Source organism: Tachyglossus aculeatus, chromosome 2 (genome assembly GCF_015852505.1).
Source record: "Tachyglossus aculeatus isolate mTacAcu1 chromosome 2, mTacAcu1.pri, whole genome shotgun sequence".
NCBI classification, from domain to species: Eukaryota; Metazoa; Chordata; class Mammalia; order Monotremata; family Tachyglossidae; genus Tachyglossus; species Tachyglossus aculeatus.
This window is the reverse complement of record NC_052067.1, coordinates 108,801,936-108,823,895: the sequence shown is the minus strand read 5'-3', so window position 1 is coordinate 108,823,895 and position 21,960 is coordinate 108,801,936. Positions and strand designations below refer to the sequence as shown.

General features: G+C 41.3%; 1 non-coding gene across 1 annotated transcript; it reads left to right on the top strand.

Annotated features, from left to right (window-relative positions):
* The first annotated feature begins 229 nt into the window (after positions 1–229).
* TRNAF-GAA lies at positions 230–302 on the top strand. The gene has a single exon. It is a non-coding gene; the product is annotated as a tRNA-Phe (tRNA).
* Positions 303–21,960: the final 21,658 nt, after the last annotated feature.

Genomic DNA, 21,960 nt, shown 5'->3' with positions numbered 1-21,960 from the left:
TATTACTCGTGCACGTGGTGGGTGGCTAGCTAGCTCTCACCATGTGCGCTCCCTACATGGGAGGAATCCACTTATGTTCCCCATCCGCAGCGGGGCACCTGGCTCCCACCCACGAACATTAGGCGAGACACTCAACCGTCCCGTGGCCCTTTCCCTCGGTGTGTTGGTTCTGGTTGCAAAGCAGGCATCTGGCCTTCTGGGCAGAGAAAGACATGTGGGCCAAAAGTGGACCGAAATAGCTCAGTTGGGAGAGCATTAGACTGAAGATCTAAAGGTGTCTGGTTCAATCCCAGGTTTCGGCAAATTGTGTTTTCTTCTAGACTATGAGCCCACTGTTGGGTAAGGACTGTCTCTATATGTTGCCAACTTGTACTTCCCAAGCACTTAGTACAGTGCTCTGCACACAGTAAGTGCTCAATAAATACGATTGATTGATTGATTGACCGCTGCTGCTGCTACTGCAGCGACTGCTCGGCCTCCTGGGGCGTGTCTTGGTGTACTGCCCCTGAAGGTCAGAGTCAGAGGGGACAGGTATATATCACCTCTGCTCCTAGGCCATTCCGGCTTCCGGCCTCAGTTTATCCAATCTCTACCCTCCCCCCTCCTCCATACCTAATTTGACTGGCATGGAGGTGAGGAACACCTTCTAAATTCTCAGCTTGGGCTGTCAAGATAGCAGTTTTGGTTGTGGGAGCGGTATCCCACCCTCACTTCCGAGTTCTGCCTGCTGGCACAGGTGGTCACAAGATAGAATTTGACCTTGAGATGGCCGGTATGCCAGGGTCACCTTGGGACAGGAGACCACTGTACTAAGCAATTGGGAGAGTGCAATATAACAGAGTTGGCAGGCACATTCCCTGCCCATGGTGAGCTTGTGGTCTAGAGGGGGAGGAAGACATTAATATAAATAAATAAGTTAATCATAATAATAACAATAATGATGGTATTTGTTAAGGGCTTACTCTATGTCAAGCACTGTTCTAAGCGCTGGAGTAGATACAAGGTAATCAGGTTGTTCCACTTGGGGCTCATAGTCTTAATCCCCATTTTACAGATGAGGTAATTAAGGCACAGAGAAGCTAAATGACTTGCCCAAAATCACACAGCTGACAAGTGGCGGAGCCGGAATTAGAACCCACAACCTTTGACTCCCAAGCAGTGCTCTTTCCACTAAACCATCCTGCTTCTGTACCTAAGAGCTGTGGGGCTGAGGGAGGGGTGAATAATGGGAGCAAATCCATGCGCAAGGTGACACGGAAGGGAGTGGGAGAAGAGGAAATGAGAGGTTTAGTCAGGAAAGGTCCACTACCAAATCCACCCGTAGCACTTCTGTACATATAATAATAATGATAATAATAATAATAATAATAATAATAGCATTTATTAAGCACTTACTATGTGCAAAGCACTGTTGTATGCGCTGGGGAGGTTAACAAGGTGATCAGGTTGTCCCACGGGGGGCTCACAGTCTTCATCCCCATTTTACAGATGAGGTAACTGAGGCCCAGAGAAGTGAAGTGACTTGCCCAAAGTCACACAGCTGATAAGTGGTGAAGCAGGGATTTGAACCCATGACCTCTGACTCCAAAGCCCGGGCTCTTTCCACTGAGCCACGCTGCTTCTCACTTTACATACCCTACTATTTATTCACTTATTTGTATATATATTCATTTAAAGCATTTTGTGTCTCCTTCATTTGATTGCAAGCCCTTTGAAAGCAGTGATCGTATCTTCTGACTCAATTTTAACTCTCCCAAGCAGTTGGTATAGTGCTCTGCGTGTAGTAGGCACTAAACGCTGTTTAAGGTGGCTTGGCTTAATGGAATAGGCACAGACCCGAAAATTAGGAAAGCCATTTAATATTCTAATTCTAATGGTATTTATTAAGCACTTACTATGTGTTGATCACTGTTCTAAGTACCGCGGTAAATACATGATAATCAGGTTGGAAAGAGTCCCTGTCATGTGGCTCACAATCTAAGTAAGAGGGATAAATACTATTGAACCTGCATGTTACAGTTGAAGAAACTGAGGAACAAAGAAGTTAAGTGATGACCTTCCCAAGGTTGCATAGCAAGCAAGTGGCAGGGTCAGGATTAGAACCCAGCTCCTCTGACTTCCATGCCTGTGCACTTTCCACGAGGCGACACTGCTTCTCCATTTCCTGATACTACTCCCTGCTCTGCCAGTTACCTGCTGTGTAACCCTATCAAGTTACTTACTTTTTTCTCAGTGGTATTTTTTAAGTACTTAGTGTGCTCCAGGCACTGTACTGAGTGCTGGGTAGATTCAATTCATTCATTCATTCAATCGTATTTATTGAGCACTTACTGTGTGCAGAACACTGTACTAAGTGCTTGGGAAGTACAAGTTGGCAACATATAGAGACGGTCCCTACCCAACAGTGGGCTCACAGTCTAGAAGGGGGAGACAGAGAACAAAACAAATCATATTAACAGAATAAAATAAATAGAATAAATATGTACAAGTAAAATAAATAGAGCAATAAATACGTACAAACATATATACATATATACAGGTGCTGTGGGGAAGGGAAGCAGGTAAGGTGGGGGGGATGGAGAGGGGGAGGAGGGGGAGAGGGAGGAGGGGGAGAGGAAGGAAGGGGCTCAGTCTGGGAAGGCCTCCTGGAAGAGGTGAGCTCTCAGTAGGGCCTTGAAGGGAGTAAGAGAGGGAGGTAGATGGAAGCTAATCAGGATTGGACACGATCCATAACCCATATGGGGCTAATGATCTTAACCCTATTTTACAGATGAGGCTACTGAGACACAGAGAAGTTAAGGGACTTGTCCAAGGTAACACAGCAGAAAATGGCAGAGCTTGTATTAGAACCCAGACACTTCTGAACTCCCAGGCCTGCGCCTTATCCACTGGGTCATGCTGCTTCTCTGTGACTCAGTTTCTTCATCTGTAAAATAGGCATACAATATCTGTACTCCCTTCTTCTTATATTGTGAGCCCTGGTGGATACAATGTTCAGTCTAATTATTGTGTATCACCCCAGTCCTTAATACAATGCTTGGCACATAGTAAACACTAAGCAAACACCATTGATTGATTCACTTGTGAACCCACTGTTGGGTAGGGACTCTCTCTATATGTTGCCAACTTGTACTTCCCAAGCACTTAGTACAGTGCTCTGCACACAGTAAGAGCTCAATAAATACAATTGATTGATTGATTGATAATATCCTCTGAAGTTCATTTTGACTTGTTTTATTCCATGTTTTTCTTCCATGTCAATCCATGTCATCTAAGACTGATAATTCTGGGATATTTTCTATTGATGATAAAAGTCCTTAGTTCAAAATACTGACTCTAGAATTTGCTATAAAGCCTTGCTCTAAAAGTTAAGAAAAGGCCCAGTGTAATGAGAAAACACAGCAGTCTTTGTTTTTATCTTTTCCCTCATCCCTCCCTGTACCTGTCCTTATATCTAATTCTACCATAGCATTAGCTTTTAGAATACCCTCCCTCTAGGCAACTCCCAGAAAATACTGGTCCAAATTATTTTCATCCAAAGGAGGTGCAGCAAATCTGCAAAGAGCTAGATTAGGAGAAATTCCAATAAAATGCTTCTAAAATTAGAGTGACATCTTTGCTCATCTATAAAGCTCCCAGATGTCAAAGAGAAAACAGTAAGTGATAGATCAAGGCTTCACTCATCCTTTCTGAATGACAATAGATCCTAGTATGGTTTTGAACAATAGATTCTAGTATGGTTTTGAACTCTAAAAAGACGAGGTACTATTCTCTAGGGATCAAAATGAACATTATCTAACAGAAAATTCTAATGGAGGTAGGTGGTCCATACACCTCAAGAAACAAGGGGAAACAAGGGAATTATTCAACCTACATATCAATCTGTCTCCAAATCCTGCCAGTTCTATTGTCACAACATTGCTAAAATCCTCCCTTTCCTCTTCATCCAAACTGCTACTATGCTCATCCAATCACATATTCTGCCTTGATAGCTGAAACATCCTCCTTGAGACCTTCATGACTCCTGTCTTTTCTCACTTCAGTCCATACTTCACTCTGTTCCCCAGGTTATTTTTCTAAAAAATTGTTCCTTATATACCTCCAAATCAAACAGAACCCATTACAATGGTTTTAATACACTCAATCAGCTTGTCCCACTTGACTATAACCCAGCCCAGACACTTCACTCTTCTAACACTAACCTACTCACTGTTTCTTGATCTTGACTATTTCTCTGCAGACTACTTGCTCACTTGATCCCTCTGGCCTGAGACTCCCATCCTTTTCCTATTTGACAGAACACATTCTCCCCATCTTCAAAGCCTTGTTTAAATCACATTTCCTCAAGAGGCCTTCCATGACCAAGCCCTCATTTCCCCTACTCCTTCTCCTTTTTGCATTGACCTTGAACTTGTATCTCTACTGCTTAAGCACTGGGTATTTACCCAACCCTCAGCCCCACAGCAATTATGTTCATAGCTGTAATTTATTTCAATGTCTGTCTTCCCCTCTAGATTGTAAACTTCTTGTGGAGCAGGAATATATCTACCAAATTTGCTGTATTGTATTCTCCCAAGTGCTCAATATAGGTGTCCTGCACTCAGCTAGCACCCAATAAATACCATTGATCTTATGGACTGATTGATTTACTGATTAATAGTTCCTTACACAGCTGGTGATTTTGACTAAGAGAAGCAGCATGGTCTAGTAGCTACAGCATTGTCCTGGGAGTCAGAAGGTACTGGATTCTAATCCTGGCTCTGCCAGTTGTCTGCTGTGTAACCTTGGGCAAGTCACTTAACCTCTCTGTGCTTCAGTTACCTGATCTGTAAAATGGGGTTTAAGATTGTGAGCCTTACATGGGACAGGGACTGTGTCCGATCTGATTAGCTTGTATCTATCCCAGCTCTTAATACAGTGCTTGGCACAGAGTAAGCACTTTACAAATACCATTAAAAAAATTCTTTGCTTTGAGCTTCTATCACCCCATTTATAATTTGCAGACAATATTTAGAGGATGGTCTGTGAAAAATCTGGCCATATATAGGGGGTTATTACATTTCTATAGCCCCCTGAAATGCTTCTTGAAAGACAACTCAATTTTCCCTTTCACAATGTGGCATGTATTTCCTGAGGGAGAATATGCTTAACCCACTTATATTCATCAGCTTGCCTTATCCCAGACCAATAACTGGCAGCTTCTCGGTGCTCTTTCCATACGATCCCAAAGTCATACTCTGAGCAAGCTTAAAATTAGAGCTTTTCTGTCATTATCCCAAGTTGTTAGTACAGTGTTTTCCTCATGCAGAGTTTCTGCCTGAGTGACAGACTGCCTGATGCTGAGGGTGGTGATGACCACCCACCTAAGCTGTACTGGCCATACTGCCTGGCAGACCAGAATCTTAGCCTAATGCATGCCTGTGGTGGCCAAAAGGAGAGGGAGGAGTGGGAAGCTCTCGCTCAATCAGGATTTTGACAGGGGGCTTAACAGTTATGGGAGGAGCAGGGAGGGGACTTCAGCTCCTCCAAGGCCCTGGATACATCTTAGTGGCACTTACAGCAGAGTGGCAAGAGGGAAGGGGGCTTTGACTCCCCTGCTTTATGGGCTGGTGACTCTTACTGCAGCAAGAAGGAGAGCGGGCTCCAGCTCCTCTGAAGTCATGATGTTGTCCCCAAGAGAGGGAAAGGAGGGGACTCTGGCTTCTCCTGGCTTGTGGCAAAGATGGAGTCAGGAGTCGGCAGGGACAGGGGTGGGCGGCTTCACTATCTGGAGTGCTTTAGGTGCTGCAGAGCTGACATCCTCTGCCCCCTCTCCTCAGAGATCAGTCCCTCACTCCTGCTCCTGTTCACCCTCCATGCCCAGCCCCATGTGTTCTGGAGTCAAGCTATCTCTGGAGCTCAACTCGACCCCACCTTAGGGTGACTCTGTCAGGGAAGATCTCTTGGAGGAGATGTGCCTTCAGTGAGGCTTTGAATGAGGGGAGAGTAATTCTCTGTCCAATTTGAAGAGGGAGGGCGTTCCAGTCCAGAGGCAGGATGTGGGTGAGAGGTTGGCAGCAAAATAGACAAGATCGAGGCACAGTTAGAAGGTTAGCACTAGAGGAGCAAAGTCTGTAGGCTGGGTTGTAGTAGGAGATATGCCTAGTGTGCACACATATGAGTCTTTTCAGCTAACCACATACACATGTATAAAGTGTCAATGCCACAGTGTTATCTTTGAAAATGATGCTATGTATAAGTAGAGTTCTTTAGAACATGGAAAGCCTTGTCTTTTGACTTGTGCTTAGTACCTGCCTCACTATGGAAAATGAATTTTTGATTTGATCTTATGTTTGAGTGAACTACTTCAGGGCTATGATGACTTTCTGTTCTAAATCTCTAGCATTAGTTTATAGATGTGGGTCTCTGATATTTCTCTAAACCTCCTAGGATGAACCAAAGAGGCTCAAATCCCCATACCTTCTGAACTATCACTTTCAGCTCCCTCTTACCTTACCTCACTGCTCTCCTACTTCAACCCCGCCCACACACTTCACTCCTCTTATGTCAACATTCTCACTGTCTATCTTGCTGATGACACTCCTCATGTCAACATTCTCACTATCTTGCTAATGATCTCTCATCCATGTCCTACCTCTGGCTTGGAATGTCCTCCCTCTTCATATCGGACAGACAATTACTCTCTCCACCTTCAAAGCCTTATTGAAGACACGTCTCCTCCAAGAGGTCTTCCCTGACTAAGTTCTCATATCATCTTTTTCCTCTCCTTTTTGCATCACTCTAATTTGCTCCCTTTATTCAGCCCTTCCTCAGCCCCACAGCACTCATGTACGTATCTTTAATTTATTTATTTACATGAATGTCTGTCTCCCCCTCTTCATTCATTCACTCTATCATATTTATTGAGCAGTTACTGTGTGCTGAGCACTGTACTAAACGCTTGGAAAGTACAATTCAGCAACAAAGAGAGACAAACCCTTCCCACACTGGTTCTTTGTGGGCAGGGAATATGACTATCAACTCTACTATATTGTACTTTCCCAAGCACATAGTAGAGTGCTCTTCATACACAGTAAGCACTCAATAAATAAAATTGATCTATTGATTAATCAGAATTGTTAGTGGGTAGGGCAGAAGAAGGGAGGAAATTAGCAAGCAAATCCAAATGTGTAAAGCAACACTTCTAGCTGAGCTTTCCAAGTTACCCTATGAAAGAATTATCCCCTAGTTTCAGGGTCCTACATTTGGTGTGAACCTAGTAGAAATGAGTCTTAAAGAAATCAAAGTAAAGTGAGGTGGCAGGTATTGATTTCACAAGAAGTGCAAGGCCTCCTCAGTGTGGCTCTGAGAAAAGGAATACATGCCCTTGCCTCATTCTGAAAATCTACTCGACTTGACTTTTACTCATATATTGCAAAGTCCTCAGGCAAAATCCTCAAGTGATGCTTCTTTTTTGTTATCAAAATCTAATTTCACCCAGCTCTACCCACTGATTTGAGAAACCTATTCACCCTAAATTTGTCCTCCACTCTGAGTGTTAAAATATCACAATAAAACAGCGACACTGCATCAGCCTGGTTTTTGCTATAAAAATATATAGGCCAATATAAAACATGTTGCCCTTTCATCCAAGATAACTGAGACAACGCAAGGAAGTCCAGGGTTACTTACACCACACTGAGAATTTCATAGTGATCCATGACCTTGCAAGGCTCATTATTAGATAGATATCAATTTGTCATGCTGTGCCTTGCGATCGGCTTTTTTAGTCACTTACTTCATATGTCTAGTGGCAAATTATATTTGACTTTCAATTTAAAAGCCAGGGTTCTCTAATGTAAAGTCTCAGTATAATAATGGTGATGAAGCAGCAGGGCATGCAATTTGACAGACTGGATTTTTCTACTTTATTGTGTTGAGTTTCTCTCTCTCCTCCTTTTCCTCCTCCTCCTCCCCTACTCCTCCTTCTGCTCCTCCCCTTTTTCCTCCTCCTCCTCCTCCTCCTTCCAAACCAAAAAAGAAAGAAGAAATCTAACATCCAGGATCCTGAACCCCTAATGGAAGTCCTGTAGGGGAACACAGTTGTGACATGAGTGTTTTTCAAATACCACAGCACTACCATCCTAGGGCAAAGTCACCCTGGATCTTGGATTTAATCCACTGAACACACATTGATCTTTGGAAGGGTATGGGGAAAAAAAAGAACCCTAATCTCAGAAGTGAAGTTTTCATTGTTCTTTTATGAAACATGCATTTACATAGTTTTTTGGCAAAGACACAGACAGGTCCTCATTAACTTATTGGAAAGAACAGTGGCTGCCAATGGAAATAATCTGGATTCTTGCTCCCGTAAGATTACCAACCTACTGAGCTTTGACTCTCTAGGACCTTTTTGGGGAAGTGGGGTTGGGGAAACAGAATGGTATTTATGATAAGAAACAAATCGAGGGACTAGAGGATTTTAGGATATGATAATATTTTCTTTTTCAGTCATTAACATTGAAAAATTGTAATTTTTCAGTTCTTGGTTTTTAGCATCTTGGAACATGACACCCCTCTCTAAGCCTAACTAGCTTCACACATTCCTCACTGTGGGATTTCTTCCCACGCGGTGTTGTCACAGTGATTAATACGTTGTCTTTATCCTGGGTCCCTTCCAGTTGAAAAGCAGTCTGACATTGTTGAGCAGGCCAGAGTACATTCTGGCCCATAAAAGTTAACTATGCCAAAATATGATATCTTAAGAAAATTGGGGTTGTTAAGGAAGATTGTAAATTAGAAACTCAAATTCAGAATATGTCCTGCAAAAGTTTTTCAGGCACATTCAAATTTGGATTTTATGAAATTTGGTCTTTTATTCTGTGCTTTTGCAATTAACAATTAATCAATGGTATTTATTGAGATCTTACTGTGTGTAGAGCATTGTACTAAGCATTTGGAAGAGTACAGTTATGAATACTCCCAATTATTTACATCAACTTCCAATATTAATGGCAAATGCTCATTTGGACATGTACAGATAAATCTGGACTCTGTGAGAACAGTTCTGAGACCTACGAAATGGGTGTGTGACAGTAATGGATATGATTTGTGCAGCCAACAGTGCCCAGCTACACACAGCAAAAGTTTGTATATGTGAGTAGGCTGTTCCAAGTGGCATAGGGACCCAAGACAATGAAATGGGTGCTGGTCATAGGACAGAGATGGGGAAGGAGGGATCAAAAGCTCTTAGTACAGTGCTGTGCACACAGTATGTGCTCAATAAATACCACTGGTTGGTTGATTGATAAAAAAGAGAGGAAAATCTATACTTATATTACTCTTCTAATAATAATAATAATAATGGCATTTATTAAGCGCTTACTATGTGCAAAGCACTGTTCAAAGCGCTGGGGAGGTTACAGTGTGATCAGGTTGTCCCACGGCGGGCTCACAGTTTTAATCACCATTTTACAGATGAGGTAACTGAGGCACAGAGAAGTGAAGTGACTTGCCCAGAGTCACACAGCTGACAATTGACAGAGCTGGGATTTGAACCCATGACCTCTGACTCCAAAGCCCGGGCTCTTTCCACTGAGCCAAGCTGCTTCTAGACTGTGAGCCCGCTATTGGGTAGGGACTGTCTCTATGTGTTGCCGACTTGTACTTCCCAAGCGCTTAGTACAGTGCTCTGCACACAGTAAGCGCTCAATAAATACGATTGATTGATTGATTGTCTTCCTTTTCAACCGTCTTTCTCCTCTACTTGCCCACATTAATACTCTAACAGCATCTTTTCTCTGCCCCCTGGTGGGACTACAGATGGCCTTGGACTCCACCCATCACCATAATTAGGACTCGGTAGAGGTAAGGATGTGACTTTTGCTCTCAAGAAGCTTACAATCCAATGGTAGGTTTCAAAAGGCTGGATATCTTTTTTCAGCATGGCCTAGTGAGAAGCTGTGTGGCCTAGTAAAAAGAACATGGGACTGGAGTCAGAGGACCTGGGCTTTAATCATGGCTCTGCCACTTGTCTGCTGTGTGACCTTGGGCAAGTCACTTCACTTCTCTGTGCTTCAGTTACCTCATCTGTAAAATGGGGATTAAGACTGTGAGTCCTGTGTAGAACAGGGACAGCATCTAACCTGATTAACTTGTATCTACCCCAGCAGATAGTAATAATAACAATAATAATAATGATGGCATTTATTAAGCACTTACTATGTGCAAAGCGCTATTCTAACCACTGAGCACTGTTCTAAGCACTGAGAACTGTTCTAAGTGCTGGAACAGTGCCTGGAACATCGTAATTGCTTAACAAATACCATTGAAAGAACTGGTTTATATAACTTCTCCATGTGGAATACTCCCATTCACTTAGGTCTTCCCAAAGTGCAGTATTTTGGTTAGCAACTGTGATGTAACTGGGGTTCTCAGCCCTAAGTCCTGGTCTAAAGGACCCCCATAGTCATTTTAGGAGTACCCAGCCTCTGCTAAATCCTACAGTCCTTCATCTCTTGAGAAGCAGCATGGCTCGGTGGAAAGAGCCCAGGCTTGGGAGCCAGGGACTGTGGGTTCAAATCCCGGCTCTGCCCCTTGTCAGCTATGTGACTTTGGGCAAGTCACTTAACTTCTCTGTGCTTCAGTGACCTCATCTGTAAAATGGGGATGAAGACTGTGAGCCGCACGTGGGACAACCTGATCACCTTGTATCCTCCCTAGCACTTAGAACAGTGCTTTGCACATAGTAAGTGCTTAACAAATGCATTATTATTATTATTATTATCTCTTCTGGTTTTCTGATACAGGTTTGGGTACATTTTCTGCTCAGTGCTTTCCAAGTTCCTGAACCCTTATTGTGGCCACCACCATTCTCCTGAAGCCCAAGCATCTGGCTATAGAAAAAGGGATCACTGGGGACGAGCCTACCACCCCTCTCCTGGTTTTGGGATTGACTGCAGGAAGCTCATAGATGTAGTGCTCCCACCCGCTCCCAGTACTTCCCAGGTCCATGAGTCACCCTGGCACCCAGAGCTTCTTCTCCAGCCCCTACCACAGGTAAACACCAAGATCTGAGATTTCAACCATGTTTAATATGTTCTTGATTCAGTAACAATGAAAATATTTTTGGTTCAGTCCACCTTTCCCTAAATCTAATACTTTTTTTCTTCCAGGACCCTTTTTATGTCTCTGATGGTGTCCTGGGGCTCAGACTCCTCCTGTCCTTCATACTCTTCACTCAGAGCATCCCAGTGCCAGAATTACATCATTTCTAACTCCATTTCTCCCTATCAGCAAACACCTGGAGTATTAACTCTGGACCCTGAACCTCCAGGATGTCCTAACTCTAATCTGATCCTTTCCTGAGTCCATCCAGGGTCACAACATGAGTTCCCTTAGTGTTCTCTTCTTGGAGGTACATAGCTCTCCACCTGCTCCTTAAAATGCTTGGAGATTTTCTTCTCCAGCTACCTGGAACCTCTACATCCTCCCCAATCCTTCTTTCTGATTGGTTTGGATAAGTATTTACACTTCTCTCATGAAAGGGCATCAGGAAATGATTTTCCTCTTCCCTCTCCTAGATGTCGGGGCCAGTCAACTGACCATCACAGCTATCCACAAATAATAACCCCAAATTATCCCTTAAACAATCAGGCTTAAATGTATCTAAACACTTTTGGAACTGAATGATGTTTTTTGCCTCGCCAATTTCCTATGATAAATTAGACTCTGGATGAAGGTTCATTAGTGGTTTATTATGTAACAATAAAGAAATACGAGGAAAGTTAGAATGTCAAGGCAGCCTTCCTTAATCAGTCCTGCTTTAACTTCAAAGAGATCTGTATTAATCAGATCCCATTAGAGAAGGAGTATGACTTGCATGCATTGCCCTGCAGGAGGACGTTTGGGAAGAATTTCAAGAGCCACCATCCTCCGGAAGACCCTCCACAGTGCTTTATGATTGACAGTCAAAGTACAAAAGTTTAATGCTGTTCTTGATACTTTAAAACTGTAGTTGGTGAATAGGATGCCCTTGGTGCTAGGAATTGAAACAAACTGCTTAGCCCCTCATTAAATAAGAAAAATACAGTTTGAATGGATTTTGGTTTATATCTTTTTTATGGTATTTATTAAGTGCGTACTATGTGCCAAGTGCTGTATTAAGCACTGGGGTAGATACGAGCTAATCAGGTTGAACACAGACCACGTCCCACATGGGATTCACAGTCCTAATTTCCATTGTACATATCAAGTAACTGAAGCACAAAGAGGTGAAGTGACTTGCCCAAGGTCACACGGCAGACAAATAAATGGTGTAGCCAGGATTAGAACCCAGGTCCTTCTGACTCCCAGGCCTGGCTCTACCCACCAGGCCTCACGTCTTCTAGTGGTTCCAAGCAGTGATGTCTCTGTTGACCCTACCATCAAATCTATCTTTCTTGAATATGACAATCCACTAATCCCTAGGGTCCTCTGGGATTTCCTCACTAGTCCAGGTTTCAAGAGGAAGATCCGAAAAAAAATTCAGTGGAGATTTATCTACTGGGGGTAGCCTTGCCAACCTCCAAGAGCTTGCTGGACTTTCCTCACCCCACCCAGAGTTGGCAGCATTTCAAGGTAATTTCTCACTAGGCATTGAAAAATGGAGTTAAATGTATTGTCAACAATAACTGAGTCATGCCTTAGAAACACTTTAAAAATTTCCTTCAAGTGGGGACAGCCAGTTCCCATTTGTTTGCCTTTATTCTCAAAAGAGTATCCCTCAGCTTTCCAGCTCAAGGGGGATGATCATTGAGTGCTAAGTCTACAGCAGATTTTAGTGACATTGAAAAAACCTTGCATAACATGATTGCCAACAAAATGCGCAATTTATTCCTAGTTTTCGCATCATTTATCCACATCATAAGTCTTCCTATAGATTTCAGCCTCAGCTTTCTGATGATTTATCTTCTTTTCTGTACAACTGATATCAATTTGCCAGATATGAAGAGCCTTGTACTTGAAGTCAATTGGTTATTGGATCTTCTGGTCATTCTCATTGAACCAATCTTGATGCTTCCTGACAGAGAATCCAAGATTCTCTTTAATGGCACTAGTGACAGCAATCTTCAAAGCAACTTAATTCCCCCTACCATTTGCCAAGTGTTGTTAGATAAAATTTTCTGGCTTTCTATGTAAGCACTGTTTGATTGAATCCTTGAATCTTTCAGTATTGATTGTCTGCTGCTTTTATTTTTGTACCAGCTGTCATTTGGAAGCCAATTTAATTGAATTGGCTAAGTGAATGAGACAGTGATTAGGCAAGAAATCTTCCATTCCTAGTATGGCTCGGATAAATTGAATGCGTTAGCAATTACTGACATAATCAGTCAACTGTTCATTCATTCATTCAATCAATCATATTTATTGAGCACTTACTGTGTTGCAACTTAGATCTTTGGTGCCAGCTACCCTACCTTTTTTTTGAATGTAATTTATCATTTTACACCATGAAAACCCTACACCTTATCAAAACTCTTCACTGGCCAACATGAAAAAGAATATTGTCATGGAATTTTATTGCTTAGCCAGCACATCTCCAACAACGTAACAACAAAGTAGATTTTCTACTTTCTTGTCTGTCTGTTACTGCATCATTGGGCAGTGTGTTCCCTAGATGAGAGCACATTATTTGGGAAACTATCCTATAGAGAGTGACACCAATATGGCATCATGTTTCAGAACAAACTGAAGGTCTACAAGGCTGTTGTCTTGCTTTTGCTGTTAAGTTGTCTCCGCCCCATGGTGACACCATGGGTTTATCTCTCCCAGAAAGCCCCTCCTCCATCTGCAATTGACAAAGCTGTTAGTGCTGGTCAAATTTTAATTTGATACTGACCCATCACAAAAGTCAATCTGGCCCTTTGAGCAACTTCCATTTGCCAATCAGTGATGTCATTATCACCATCAAATGGCAAGACAGAATCATAGTGACATCCTGAATGAAGCCATGTAGTTTTTATATGTTTTTCAGATTCTCTTCTTCAAAAAGAAAAGTTGAAAAATTCTTGCCAACGACTTAGGAAACCGTCCGTGTCTGTGATGAGACCGGAGACATCTTCAACTCTTTACAGGTAACATGATGACTTGTATAGTTTTTTTTTTAGTTTATTTTTTTTGCAGGGAGTTGGTGGGGGTAGTATTTGTTAAGTGCTGTACTAAGCATTGGAGTAGGTTCAGACTAATCAGGTTGGACACAGTCCACAAACCACATGGGGCTCACAGTCTTAATCCCCATTTTTGCAGATGAAGTAACTGAAGCACAGAGAAGTTGTGAATAGCCCAAGATCACACAGAAGACAAGTGACAGAACTGGGATTAGAACCGAGGTCCTTCTGACTCCTAGGCCCTTGCTCTATCCACTAGTTTTAAGCTGCTTCTTGTTCATGGATAGATGATATCTTTAGTGATATATAAAAGTTTCTAACTTTGGCCTGTCTGCATAATTCCTCATCTCTTCTGTTCTTAGATTGTGAGTCCCTCAAGGGAGAGTGACAATGTCTATTTCCCAACAGTGTATTCTTTTCCAATGCTTAGTACAATGCTTTTACACAGTAAGTGTTTAATGAATACTACTACTATTACTACTACTACTTATCATCAGTGGTATTTATTAAGTTCTCACTGTGTGCAGAATACAGTACTAAGCGGTTAGGGGGGTAATTAATTATGGTACTTGTTAAATGCTTACTTTGTGCCAAGCACTGATCTAAGTGCTGGAGTGGATACAATTAATCAGGTTAATCACAGTCCCTGTCAATCAATCAATCAATCAATCGTAGTTATTGGGCGCTTACTGTGTGCAGAGCACTGTACTAAGCGCTTGGGAAGTACAAGTTGGAAACATATAGAGACAGTCCCTACCCAACAGTGGGCTCACAGTCTAGAAGTGGGCTCACAGTCTAGAAAAGTGGGACAGACTGTGGCTCACAGTCTGTCCCACATGAGGCTCACACTCTTAATCTTCATTTTACAGATGAGATATCTGAGCACAGAAAAGTAAAGTGACTTACCCAAGGTCACCAAGCAGACAAGTGGCAGAGGCAGGATTAGAACCCAGGTCCTTCTGACCTGGCCTGAACTCTACCACTAGGCCATGCTGCTTCTCTAGGTACATCACAATGGAGTTGGTAGACACATAACCTGCCTACAATGAGCTTATTACTTTGGCATCCCACCACCTGTGAAACATGTTCAATTTATTTTGTAACTTGCAACTGAGATTTGATAGGATTGAGGTTTTCAGAGACTTTAGCATGCAGTAGGTGTTTAATACACGCTGTAATTATGCCTACTTGCTCCATTATTCCTTCTGAAGAACTTGGTATTGTACTCTGCCCATTAAAGGTGCTCAAAGCAAACCACTGATTGATTGATTGATACACTTACCTTTCTCCATTGTAGTGAACACAAGACAAAATGATGACTGGAAAGAATCAATGATATATCAAGCCCAGTGTTCTCCCTCTGACACTGATATCAGGATGCTTAGATATTTCCTTCACTATTATTCTACTTCAGAATTCCAGTCAATTATATTTTTGAGCACTTCCTGTGTACAGAGCACTGTACTAAGCATTTGTACTAAGTCACATTCCCCTATCCACATTGACCTTACAGTCTAGAGGGGGAGAGTTTACAGTCTAGGTTACAAATGGTCACAAATAGGGGAGACAAACAAGGAAAAAGAAAGAGGAAAGAGAAGAAGCTGACTGAAAATACGTTCACCTAGTCATATTTATTTTCAAATGAATCTCTTTATTCTATTTCCAAACATGGTGCTTCTGCTGAGAAAGTTTCAGAAAAACAAAAGAGTAAGTCATAAATTTCAAATGATTGTTGGCCACAGATTCCATCCAAAGTGCTCCTATTATATGATAGAAGGGATATAAAGACTTGTCTGGTATTTTCTTTGCAAAATTTATTTTCTCTACTCACAGGTTAGACAGTCCAAACTATCTAGTGGCATTGGTATGCCCCTGCAGTTTCTAGCTAGACTCCTCTGAGATGCTGTTCTTTTGTGCCAGTTTTAAAACTGTGGATGTGGCATAATAGGCATTATAGAAAAACATTTTTCCCCAGAATGTATGCTGCTCCAGAGCTTAAAACTTTGCAAAGTTTATGCCCAATTATTCTGTATTCACTGAGTCTTCAAATGCTCTTAGCAGGGAGGTAGGAATAAGAGTGGGCCCCCTTTTGAGAGTCTGAAAATAAATAGAAGTGCAAAGAGTGAAGCCTTTCAGTTTACACCATGTGCTTAAGAATGAGCTCTCTTCACAGTGGAATTCAGTTTTCAAATAAGTTTCTTCCCCTGTTGGTTTTAGAGCTGTATGATTTACTAAACCCTTCCTTGTTACTAAGTTTTGGGCTCAGTGCTTTATATTCTCTATCTGATGCATTATCTTTTGCATACAAGGTAAATCAGTTGACTCAGTTGATAACCAACTGTGCAGGTATGGCTGTGAAAACTGCCCAGTTATCCTTTCCACACTGCACACATGTGAAATTGCTTCTTAATTGCTAATCTACCAGGGAGTCAGTGTGGGCTGGGAATCAAGAGAATTGGTTTCAAAGCCTAAATCTGCTCCCCATCTTCAGGGTGATTTTAGGTGAGTCACCTAAGCTTTTTATCCCTCCTGTCTCTGCAGATGACTCCCAAATCTCTTTCTTGACATACCCTCCTGCCTCCAGGACATCTCCAGTTAGGTGTTTAGCCAGTATATCAAACTAAACAAAACTGCAATTGAACTCCTCACCTTCCCAAATGAACCTCCTTCTCTGCTAACTTTCCAATCTCTAATGATAAAGCTTCCATCTTCCATATTCAGAAGCTCCTAATCTTTGTGTCATTCTCATTTCTTGGTCAAATTTCAGCTTTCACATTGTCAATTGCTATATACTGCCACATTTCCCAGATTCACAACATTCTCTTCACCCAAAAATCCAGGATTTGGTTCAAGTCCTAGGTAAATTACAATTAGGCTGCTGCATTAGTCTCCTTACATATCTCAGCCTCCAGCTTCTCCGAGATTCAGCCTGTACTGCCTGCTGCCACTGAGATCGTCCTAAAAGGTTAATTGGCACAGGTTTCTCAACTCCTCAAAGGCATACAAAGACTGTCCATTTCCCTTCTCATTAAGCAAAAACATCTTACTACGGGGTCTCAGCTCTTTCCCTCCTGATTATCAGCTCAGTGCACACACTCAACTTGCACTCTTAGCTGTTAAGTTGATAGCTGGCTTTTGAATTTGAAAATTACTCTGGCAGCACTGGAATTTCATCTTTGTCTCAATGTTGGGACAAGACAGTCTACTTTACTACTGCAAGCTTGTGGTGGGCAGGGACTGTGTCTACTGTATTGTTATATTATACTCTCACAACTTCTTAGTACAGTACTCTGCCTGCAGTAAGTGCTCAGTACAATTGATTGATTAGTTGGATGAACACTTAATTTATTTCTGTAGTAGTGGTGTACACTGACTCATTCACACTGTCTCCCTCTATCACACATCCACCTCAGCTAGTGCCCAGTTACCATATACATTCTGTTCAGCATGTAAGCATTACAGCTGGAATAATAATGATGGTGATAGGAATAATAATCAAAATATTCATTAGTTACTTGCTATGTGCTAAGTACTGTATTAAGATGCAAGATAATATATCAGATGCAAGAGAATCAGGTCAGATACAGTCCCTGTCCCATATGGCACTCACAGTCTTAAGTAGGAGGGAAAACAGGTATTGAATCCTCATTTTACAGAAGAGGAAATGGAAGCGGAGAGAAGTTAAGTAACTTGCCCAAGGTCACGCAGTGGATAAGTGGTATGACTTCCATGTCACTGATCCTTCTGAACTCTAGGACCTTACTGATGATAACTCAGTCTAACCATTAGCTGTTTAGTAGAGCACATGAACGGTAATGGTGAAATTGGTCAAATGTTTGATCTCTATAATTATTCCAAAAACTCACATCTGGGGTTTATGAAACTGTTTGAGAAGCTGGATGTGTCTTTTGCAGTAGATCAATATCACAGTCATAAACACTTAAAAATGTTACAATTATTAATATTGTAGAAGAGTGGACACACACTGGTTCTCTGTCTACTTTCAAACTTTCAAAGGAAGGACTGTCAGTCACTTTCTACAATATAACAGCAGAAAAATGGGTTGTCTGACCAAATCAATCAATCAATCAATCATATTTATTGAGCGCTTACTGTGTGCAGAGCACTGTACTAAGCGCTTGGGAAGTACAAGTTGGCAACATATAGAGACAGTCTCTATCCAACAGTGGGCTCACAGTCTAAAAGTGGGGAGACAAAGAACAAAACCAAACATACTAACAAAATAAAATAAATAGAATAGATATGTACAAGTAAAATAAATAAATAAATAAATAGAGTAATAAATATGTACTGACTCCTTTCTAATCCTTTCTTCCCTCTCCTCATAGAATCTTTTGATTTCCTCATTCCCTCCTTGTTTTTTAATTCTTTATAATGCTAATATTGGTAATAATAATACATATGTTATTGTCTTGTGCTTTTGAGTCATGTCCAACCCATGGCGACATCATGGACACATCTCTCCCAGAATGCCCCACCTGCATCTGCAATCATTCTAGTAGTGTATCCAGAGAGTTTTCTTGGAAAAATACTGAAGTGGTTTACCATTACCTCCTTCCTCAATAATGCATATACTAATTATTATTATGATTATTATATTTGTTAAGTGCTTACTATGTGCCAACACTGTACTAAGTGCTGGGGTAGATACAAGATAATCAGGTTGAACATAGTGCCTGTCCCACACAAGGCTCCAGTCTAAACTGGAGGGAGGAGGGTTCAGTCCCCATTTACAAATGAGATACCTGAGACACAGAGATGTTAAGTGACTTCCCCATGGTCATACGTAGCAGATGAGTGGCAGAGCTGTGATTAGAACCCAGGTCCTCAGGCCCTTTGTCTTTCCACTAGACCACCCTGGTCCTAAATGTGATGTGAAATTTCATATTCAAAATGTGCAGAAAAATTATAACACAATTTTTGCCAGATGAATCACAGTCTACTTCCCAATTAATCCACTTCCTCTTTTCCTGGATTGTTTTTCTCTGCTTTACCTGGAAATCCCCAATTACAATTCTAACTGGATAACTAGATATTTGAATTTCCTTGCTCTGTGTATGCCATTGGTGTTTTCATAACCGTCTTGCCACCTTTAAGATATATAACCATAATACTTAGTGGTTGGATTTGTATATTGTGTTTTACCCTATTCAGTTGGATATTTCCTTGGCCTCTATCCATTGCACATTATGGTACCCTAACAATATGTAATGCATAGGGTAAATCATTTTTCCAGTTTATACTACCGTGGGTAGCACTTTGAACAGTCCTATACCCTGTAAAACTGGTAAAGTGATAGACTATTAAAGAAAGAAATATCTATATAAGGTTACAGAGAATATTCAAGTGCTGAGAAAGCTGGAGTATATGGGGCCACAAACACATGGTTGGGAAGGAAGGAGGGAGGAGAAAATCAGTGAAACTCCCTGCTGGATTGGGTAGCATTTGGGGAAGGAGGAGGGAGACAATTTGGAAAAATCTCAGGGAGAAGGATCTTCCAGATTGGGTTGTGAAATCTGGAATTAAAAGACCTAACTCTTCCTTCCTCATGCTATTCACCTATTATTTTCTGCTTTTCTTATGCATTTGGATCTGTAACCATTAAGCCCTTGACACATAATCCCCAGGCCCACAGCACAGATATCTTTATACTTTTTAATTGTGAGCACCCCGAGGGACGGGAACCATGACTTATTCCCAGTTGCATATTCTTTCCCAGCACTTTGTACAGTGCTTTGAATACATGGTAAATGCTTAGTAAATATTACTATTACTACTACTACTACCATGACTACACTACAATTACTACAACTACTCTGTTGCTTCCCCTATCTGTCATTTATTTTAATATCTGTTTCCTTCCTACATTGTAAGCTCTTTGAATAATATGTAATATGGACTATATGAAGTAGATGGATATGAGAAGGAATTTAGGGATAGGGATTAGAAAAACAGTTCCTGGATTAACAAGATTTTAAAAAAAGGCCAAAGCTATAATTTTCTAAGGAGTCAAAATATATAGCTAAATAATAATAATAAAAAGGGATTATTTGTTACTATGTGCCAAGAACTGTGCTAAGCACTGAAACAGACATAATGCAATCAGATTAGACACCATTCTCTTTCCATGGGGCTCATGGTATAAAGAGACAGGAGAGCATTATTTAATCTCCATTTTATAGATGAGGGAACTAAGGCAGAAAGTACTTAACTGACTTTGCCAAGGTCACATGGCAGGCAAGTGGTGAAACTGGGAGTGGAGAAGTCACACCACAGTCAGACACTCCACAAGGCTTCTTTTCACTAAAGGGATCTTACCAATGGAGGTGATATTATTTCTCCACTTCCAAACACTTTTTCTGTTATTTTTAAGGTTAACAAAACAAAATCATGCACATATTGTATTTTCTTAGATGTTATTTGCTTAAAATTCCAATAAAGCTCCAAGAAAAAGAAGACCCCTGACTGCTAGTTTTATTAAAAAGAATGAGATTTAAGCTATACCAAATTCCCAACCTATGCAGATTTAGCAAGCAATCCAATTCCCAAAGAGCACTTGAAGACATCCTAGGTGCTACAAATAAGGTGAAAATTCTGAGACATGATGGAATTCATTCCACAGAACTGGATGCAAATGTAAAGTAATAAATTCAGATATTACAGACAGAAGTATGTGACATTCATGAAGATATGAGAATTTGTTACAACACCTGGAAAGAAGCTGTATTACATGCTGAATCTATTTTGGGTTTCACCAGTTAAGCTACATTATCAGGATAATTCACCCAAATGCATTTGGTGCTTCATAGGATATTTGAAAAATAAAGGTCCCTATCTTAAGGGACTTTCAGTTAAACAAAATAGAGTAATGCTACAGATGCAACAAACCCCAAACAGCAAAGTCTTTCTTTTTACTACTTCTATTCCCGCGAAGAAAGATGGGGTGGGTCTTTGTATAGTATTATTAGAAAGAGTGTCAAAACACTTGACTGAGACCGCGAACCTGCATTTTATCGAGCTACATCCCACTGAAGGCTGACTTCACAAGTCCCTAACATCAATTACCAAAAATGAAATGAAGTTAATTAGTCAAACCTGCTGCTGCCGTTTGTCTAACTTAATATTCAAGGCATGACACATGAATCTTTGCTGAACTAACTCAGACAATCCTGAGGGAGGGAATGATGACTGGGACTGCAAAGAGAGCTCAGTGACTGTGATCTTTCATCCCTCTGTCAGCCTTTGTCCACCTCTGAGACAATGTAGCCTTTCCCAGCTATATGCATTTGATTAACTTTACGATACTCCCTGGATGGCAAAATCTAGATAAGAAAAGTCCCTCTGTCTTCTAGACAACAACTGTGAAGGAAAAGAAAATAATAATAATAATAATGGTATTTGTTAAGCGCTATGTGCAAAGCACTGTTCTAAGCTCTGGGGGGATACAAGGTGATTAGGTTCTCTCACGTAAGGCTTACAATCTTAATCCCCATTTTATAGATGAGGTAACTGAGGCCCAGAGAAGTGAAGTGACTTGAAGTGAAGTGAGGTGACTTGCTCATAGTCACACAGCTGACAAGTGGCAGATCCGGGATTAGAACCCACGACCTCTGACTCCCAATCCCGGGCTCTTTCCACTGAGCCACACTGCTTCTCTGATGAAATGAAATATGAAATAACCTTTCAGATGCAGAATGAATGACAGGGAAAGGCAGTTTGGCAGAGTATTAAAAAAAAGTGATGTATAGGCCACTAAACAGACCAAGATATTTCTGATGCCACTTGGATTTCTTTTACAACTTCATAAATTCTA